Here is an 8,590-nt window from a genome sequence, read left to right as displayed (position 1 = left end):
AGCATCCCTGTGGAACGCTTTGGACACCTTGTAGAGTCCATGCGCGACGAACTGAGGGCAAGGTATAATTCATGTTTAGGAAGGCTTCAAATAAACTCGTGGTTGACCCAAACACTCAAAGGCGCTATATTTCACGCTAGGTTACAACCTCAAAGCGAAAGAGACATCGAGGCTCCGCCCACCACTCTCATGCTGAGGGTGCATGAAAAACGCTTGCGACAATGTGAGACGACARCGAATGTGCAGCTTTCATGAATCTGATTTCAAACAGCGCTGTGAAACCGGACCACTGCCCGCACAGCTCGGTTAAKGGAGGAAAAAACGGACACTAGCTTGACTTCTAAAACAATGAAGACGGGCACATTTCCTAGGTAAGGCTTTAATGGCTCCTCGCAGGATTTGCAGGCAGTTGCTCCTCACGCTTCAGAGCGCTTTGTGCTAACAGCCCCGCGGTAGACTACATTGTAATGATGAGCAGTCACTTGGCAAAATGTGTGGCTACAAGAGATTCAGCCAGCGGTCGATTTTTTTATTTTTTAGAATGGACATATAAATGAAACATAATTAAGCAAGAATATTCAATAGCAAATAAATAGCCTGAACGGGTTAGGTTAACGGGTTTATCTTTGCACGGTCAGAATGATGAAAGAACCATAGCCAACTGCACCGTTAAATTGTTTTTATCCTAGGCTATCAACATCAATCACGAGCCTACTACTTGATAGATTTAGAACAACCTTTGGATCATAATTAAAGCATGCAATACCTCGTTCGGCAACATTGTAGCCAAGTCACACATTTAAACCACAGCCTACTTTGTATGGAATCTTTATGTATATATTTTCCTGTTCATAGATGTCTAATTGTATTACACCTTCCTGTGTTTTACTCATTTGAGTTTAACACAGTACTGTTAGCTCATGAAATGAGACAATTTAATTTATTTAGACTGCATGTTAAATTAGCAATATAAGGCCATAAGTTCCACAAATGTGTGTGTGTGTGTGTGTGTGTGTGTGTGTGTGTGTGTGTGTGTGTGTGTGTGTGTGTGTGTTGAAACCCTGTCTGTGGCATAAGAAGTACGTTTGATTAAGGAGGATCATGCCTTTCAATGATGTGAGATTGGAGGTGTCCTGTCCTCCATCCAACTAACATTACTAAAATCAAATCAAATTGTATTTGCCACATACACATGGTTAGCAGATGTTAATGCGAGTGTAGCGAAATGCTAGTTCTGACAGTGTAGTAATATCTAGCAAGTAATCTAACAATTCCCCAACAACTACCTAATACACACAAATCTAAAGGGGTGAATGAGAATATGTACATGTAAGTATATGGATGAACGATGGCCGAGCGGCACAGGCAAGGTGCAATAGATATTAAAATACAGTATATACATGTGATATAAGTAATGTAAGATATGTAACATGTATTAATGTGGCATTATTTAGAGTGCATTGTATGAAGTGACTAGTGATCCATTTATTACTGTCCAGTGATTGGGTATCAATGTAGGCAGCAGCCTCCTTGAGTTAGTGATTGCTGTTAAGCAGTCTGACGGCATTGAGATAGAAGCTGTTTTTCAGTCTCTCGGTCCCAGCTTTGATGCACCTGTACTGACCTCGCCTTCTAGATGGTGGCGGTGTGAACAGGCAGTGGCTCGGGTGGTTGATGTCTTTAATGATCTTTTTGGCCTTCCTGTGACATCAGGTGCTGTAGGTGTCATGGAGGGCAGGTAGTTTGCCCCCGGTGATGCGTTGTGCAGACCGCACCACCCTRTGGAGAGCCRTGCGGTTGAGGGTGGGACAGTTGCCGTACCAGGCTGTGATACAGCCCGACAGGATGCGCTCGATTGTGCATCTGTAAAAGTTTGTCAGGGTTTTGGGTGACAAGCCACATTTCTTCAGCCTCCTGAGGTTGAAGAGGCGCTGTATGCAACAAATGCGTGTGTGTAAATGATTTCTGAGTGTTGGAGTGCCCCTGGCTATCTGTAAATGATTTCTTGAGTGTTGAGTGTGCCCCTGGCTATCTGTAAATGATTTCTGAGTGTTGAGTGCCCCTGGCTATCTGTAAATGATTCTGATGTTGGGATGCCCCTGGCTATCTGTAAATGATTTCTGAGTGTTGGAGTGCCCCTGGCTATCTGTAAAAAATAAGAGAAAAAACATATTGCAGTTTTTATATAAGGAATTTGAAATTATTTATACTTTTACTTTTGATACTTATATGTATTTTAGCAATTACATTTACTTTTGATACTTAAGTATATTTAAAAGCAAATACTTTTACTCTAGTATTTTACCGGTTGACTTTTACTTGAGTTTTAATTGAGTTTACTTGAGGACTAACTTCAAGTTGGCTTGAAGTTGCTCTATTTTCTGGTCTCCTCCAAGAGGCAAGGTGCAATTRCACCCCTGCTGTAAAATGTAGTGAACTTTATTTATTTTTGTCCTTCATGTATTCTATTGAGTAGCCTTGATTGTATCATATRTATAGGGCAAAGAGTGTTTCCTGACACACTATTGGTGTGTCTGAGCCATAATAAATGTCATCTACGGGTGACTGGTTTGATCTCCTTCATTTGGTTACGTTCAACACAGTGGCCATGCCAGTCCTGTGGACATTCAATGGTGGTTTGGCAGGCGGTCGTTGGCAGCTCACGCCCGTCCTGGGAACTACGCTGTCCGTGCCAGAAGATGTGTGATTAGGACCATTTAAACCGTATCATTATTGGCTTTAACAGCTGTTTGAATCAAACCCAACAGTGTTATGGTCCAAATTGCCATTGTATTAGACAAATTGAACGAAGTGCCGGTAGTTACGTCATTTTGAGAGAAATTATGAGAAATGAAAGGACACAAGTGCCAAGGACAAAGAGTTTTAGGAATTATCCCCATAAGCTAACAGTTTTGGTTTGGGAGTGTGTGTGTGTGTGTGGTAGAGGCTTTGAAGTGGTCGGATTCCTTGTTTCTTTGTCTGGGATGTACAGACAGGTCTAGGTTTGTTTTAGAACAGCGAGACATTTTTATTCCATCGCCTAACAAATCAAAACCAAGACTCATCTGAGGGAAAAAGAGGTGAGGAATGAAAGAAACATGATTTCTGTGTAATATATTCAGCAGCATACACCAATCTATTTTTGGATCAACCTACAGTCCTCGAACCAARAGTATTTCTAAGGTGATGTGTGATGAATACAAAAACAATGAGTAAAATTCCTATACCAAAACAAAGTGTGAGTCACAGTTTCACTCTTTTGAAATGGTGTCCTTCTGCAGCATGGGGAAGGTGAACCCTAGAGGGCTTTTACTGATTGTGGTTGCTGAGGGAACTCTGCTACCTTGGTAGTGTGTTCTTTGTAGTGATGGGGCAAAAAATCAATAGTTCAGTGTCACAATGTTATTTTAGACGATATTATATCAATACTTGTTTCTCARGGCTCTCTCTTGTCTCTCTGCTGCAGACATAACAGTGAGCAATATGTTTGGAACATCGAATCGCATTAAAATCGCAGTATTGGATCACAATACATATTTGTAGAATCGTGATACATATAGAATTGCAATAAAACATGTATCGGCCACTAAGTATCATGGTAATATGGTTTGTATTGTTGAGTTATAGCGGTGGTGTGTAACGGCAGCCTTCCTCCTCTTCGTCTGATGAGGAGGTGTAGCAGGGATTGGACCAAGACGCAGCGTAGTTTGTGCTCAACATGTTTTAATAAAGACGATAATGTGAACACTTACAAAATACAAAAACAACAAACGTGGCAAACCGAAACAGTCCTCTCTGGTGAAACGAACACAAAGACAGGAAACAACCACCCACAAACCCCAACACAAAACAAGCCACCTAAATATGGTTCCCAATCAGAGACAATGACAAACACCTGCCTCAGATTGAGAARCATATCAGGCATACATAGAAATGGACAAACTAGACACACAACATAGAATGCCCACCCAGCTCACGTCCTGACCAACACTAAAACAAGTAAAACACACAAGAACTATGGTCAGAACGTGACATGGTGGTTGTTTGTATTGTTGAGTTATAGCGGTGGTGTGTGTTTCTATTGTTGAGTTATAACAGTGGTGGGTGTTTGTATTGTTGATTTATAACTAGAGGTCGACTAATTATTCGGCCTGATTAATCGGCCTCGGGACGATTTCAAGTCTTCATAACAATCGGTATTTGGCCTTATGGCCGATTACATTGCAATCCACGAGGAGACTGCGTGGCAGGCTGACCACCTGTTACGCGAGTGCAGCGTCAAAAGGACCTTGTGGCTGCAAGGAGCCAAGGTAAGTTGCTAGCTAGCATTAAACTTATCTTATAAAAAACAATCTTCACGTAATCACTAGTTAACCACACATGGTTGATGATATTACTACGTTAACTAGCTTGTTCTGCATTGCGTATAGTCAAGTGCCTGTTAGTTTATCATCCAATCACCGCCCACTTCAACTTCGCCAAAAGGGTGAAGATTTAACAAAAGCGCATTCGCGAAAAAGCACAATCGTTGCACAAGTGTACCTAACCATAAACATCAATGCCTTTCTTAAAATCAATACACAAGTATATTTTTTTAAACCTGCATGTGTAGTTAAATGAAATTCATTTTAGCAGGCAATATTAACTAGGGAAATTGTGTCACTTCTCTTGCGTTCAGGGCAAGCAGAGTCAGGGTATATGCAGCAGTTTGGGCCGCCTGGCTKGTTGCGAACTGTGTGAATACAATTTCTTCCTAACGAAGACCACACTTAATTTGCCAGAATTTTACATATTTTTGACATAACATTAAAGGTTGTGCAATGTAACAGCAATATTTAGACTTTGGGTTGCCACCCATTCTATAAAGTAAGGAACGGTTCCGTATTTCACTGAAAGAATAAACGTTTTGTTTTCGAAATGATAGTTTCCGGATTTGACCATTTTAATGACCAAAGTATCGTATGTCTGTGTGTTTTTATTATAATTAAGAATATGATTTGATATTTGATAGAGCAGTCTGACTGAGCGACTGAGCGGTGGTAGGCAGCAGCAGGCTCGTAAGCATTCATTCAAACAGCACTTTACTGTGTTTGCCAGCAGCTCTTAGCAATGCTTGAGACACAGCGCTGTTTATGACTTCAAGGCTATCAGGCTGGCAATACTAAAGTGCCTATAAGAACATCCAATAGTCAAAGGTTTATGAAATACAAATGGTATAGAGAGAAATAGTCCTATAATTCCTATAATAACTACAACTTAAAACTTCTTAACTGAGAATATTGAAGACTCATGTTAAATGGAACCACCAGCTTTCACATGTTCTCATGTTCTGAGCAAGGAACTTAAACGTTAGCTTTTTTACATGGCACATATTGCACTTTTACTTTCTTCTCCAACACTGTTTTTGCATTATTTAAACCAAATTGATCATGTTTCATTATTTATTTGAAACTAAATAGATTTTCTTTATGCATTATATTAAGTTAAAATAAAAGTGTTCATTGTTCATTCAGTATTGTTGTAATTGTCATTTTATATATATATATATATATAAAAATCGTCCGATTAATCAGTATTGGCTTTTTTTGGTCCTCCAATAATCGGTATCGTTATCGACGTTGAAAAATCATAATCGGTCGACCTCTAGTTATGACTGTTATTACTGTTATGAAATAAATGTAATGGTTGTTATTACTGTTATGTAATGACTTATGTTATAATTGTTATGACTTATATTACTGTTATTACTGTTATGATATTACTGTTATTATGGCTATTATGTTACTACTGTTATTATGGTTATTATGTTATGTTAGTGTTATTTATTGGTTATTATGTGTGTTATTATGGTTATTATGTTAGTGTTATTTATGGTTATTATGTTATACTGTTATTATTGGTTATTATGTTAGTGTTATTATAGGTTATTTATGTTAGTGTTATTATGGTTATTATGTTAGTGTTATTATGTTATTATTGTTAGTGTTATTATGGTTATTATTTTATTACTGTTAGTATGTCATTATGCTATGACTTTTATTATGGTTATTATGTTAGTGTTATTATGTTAGTACTGTTAGTATGTCATTATGCTATGACTGTTATTATGGTTATTATGTTAGTGTTATTATGGTTATGTTAGTGTTATTATGGTATTATGTAGTTATTATGTTAGTACTGTTAGTATGTCATTATGCTATGCCTGTTATTATGGTTATTACTGGATTATGGTCTCTGTCTAAACATCCTCCCCTGTAGCATTTCTCTACTTAAGGTGAGTTTCCCCATACTGTACCTGTAACGATAGTCTATGTCGTCCTCCTCATGGACGAGGAGAGGCGAGAAGGATCGGACCAATATGCAGAGTGGTTAGTTTCCATGGTAATTTAATAACACGAAAACAATATGCGATACAAAATAACAAATGAAACTACCGTTACAGTCCCGTGTGGCGAAACACTAACAAGGAACAAACACCCACAAAACACACGTGAAACCCCGGCTGCCTAAGTATGATTCTCAATCAGGGACAACGATTGAACAGCTGCCTCTGATTGAGAATCATACCAGGCCGAACGCACAAACCCCAACTAGAAAACAACACATAGACAACTCACCCAACTCACGCCCTGACCATACTAAATAAATACAAAACAAGGGAAAACAGGTCAGGAACGTGACAGTACCATGAAAGAACTTTGAACACCTGGAAAGTGTAATATTAATGATGATCATCTTTATAATGGCAGTGTCTGCGTTTTGTATGCCAAAATACTCTCAAACAGGTACCATTGTGCTAGTACTGTATATTGATTTATTTTCACTATTTCTTATTGAATGAGTTACACCCAGACAAGATGTACCTAGGGGACCAGAACCCTCTCCAACATCACACATACACCCCATTCACACATCTGTGATTGTATCACCTTCCATCTGTTCCACAGGATTCACACCTGACCTTGTGCTCAGAATGGGAGGGCTGTGCCAGCCGAAAGCCAGCCAGCCAGCCAGCAACAAACACCACACACACACACACACACACACACACACACACACACACACACACACACACACACACACACACACACACACACACACACACAGACACAAACCACACACACACACACACACACACACACAGTGTCAGTGCTCCACCTGGTTGTTAGAATCACAAGGCTTATAACAAACAATCCCCAACAGCACCAAACTGTTGTCCCTCTACCACTGTAACTGTGCTTATTATTTAGCAGCCACCTGGACGGACGGACACACCCACCCACCACCGCACACACCCATCCACCCCCACACACACACACACACACACACACCACACACCACACACACACACACACACACAACACACACACACACACACACACACACACACACACACACACACACACACACACACACAACCACACACACACACACACACACAGCACCAATTTAGTCCTTCACCACCCACCAGTGCACACATGGGAAGGTTTAAAGGACTTCCTGTAAAGTATGAGAGTGGAGGACATTAATTTAGAATGATTGTGAGAGAGAGAGAAGAGAGGAAAAGAGACAGTGAGAGAGAGGAGAGACATGAAAATAGGGGAGAGAGAAAGTGAGAGGGAAGGGGAGACAGTTGATCCCTCCAAATACATACAAATGAGTTAATCATTCAGTGTGCATGATCTCTTGCTTAACACACAAAAACACATTTGTTAGTCAGCAGATGTCCAGTTTGCCAGGTTTTTCCGCTGCAAGACGTTAGCACTGCTTTGACTCATTGATTGATTAACAAGCTTTGTTCAGATAAGTTTTATCTTAAATGGGCAAGCACAGAACATTACACCCTATGAGTGCCAATACACACAACACCTGATTCGTGTTCTTTAAACCCACAATTTGATCCCTCCACAGCCTCAGAAGATATAAGATACTTTTTCGAACCTCTCTAGATTACAATCAAATTATGTATAATGCACTATATTACGTATTGGATACACAAAAAAATATAAAAATGTATTTTCCATTCTGTGCAGTTTAACAACAAAATGGTCTGACGGTAATTATATCCCGAATTAAAGAAATATATTTATATATTTTAATAGAAAGTTATCAGAAATAGATAAGATCTTGCTAGATGGAAAGGAAAATACCTGTCTATTTGTGGAAAAATCCCCAAGTATATCTGTAGTTATTTCCCAGTTTAGCTATTTCCTTATGGCCCTGCCTACACTTAACAACTTGTTTTTTTAAATTATACGAACAAAAAAGATCAAATGATATTTGGAATGGCAAGCAAGACAAAATTAACGGGCCTATTTATATACATGAATATTTATTCGGAGGGCAGAAATTATTAAAGCATTACACTTCTCACTAAAGCTGCAGTCATACAAAAGCTATACTTAAATCCAAACTGCTTTTCAAGCAGATTAGTAATGGCCCACCCCTATGTTCAATGAATGGCCTTTTTCCTTTTATTCAGATTACAACCTCTCACTTTCCATTATTTGAAATAAAATAATCTCCAAATATCGCTATTTTTAAAACAAGTCTTAGAAAGTTGTTGCTATTTCAGTTATCTCCTCTTTTT

At 39.0% G+C, this 8,590-nt stretch overlaps 1 protein-coding gene across 1 annotated transcript in view; it reads left to right on the top strand.

Moving 5' to 3' along the window:
* Positions 1-201: 201 nt before the first annotated feature.
* The window catches only part of LOC111979892 (beta-galactoside alpha-2,6-sialyltransferase 2), a 100,678-nt gene continuing 92,289 nt past the window's right edge, over positions 202-8,590 (top strand). Inside the window, exon 1 of the mRNA XM_024010568.2 lies at positions 202-371. The gene's annotated coding sequence lies outside the window, so the exon portion shown is untranslated. The remainder of the gene's footprint in view (positions 372-8,590) is intronic.

The sequence above is a fragment of the Salvelinus sp. IW2-2015 genome, linkage group LG2 (assembly GCF_002910315.2).
Source record: "Salvelinus sp. IW2-2015 linkage group LG2, ASM291031v2, whole genome shotgun sequence".
Classification (NCBI taxonomy): domain Eukaryota; kingdom Metazoa; phylum Chordata; class Actinopteri; order Salmoniformes; family Salmonidae; genus Salvelinus; species Salvelinus sp. IW2-2015.
This window is presented reverse-complemented; position numbering and strand designations above follow the sequence as displayed.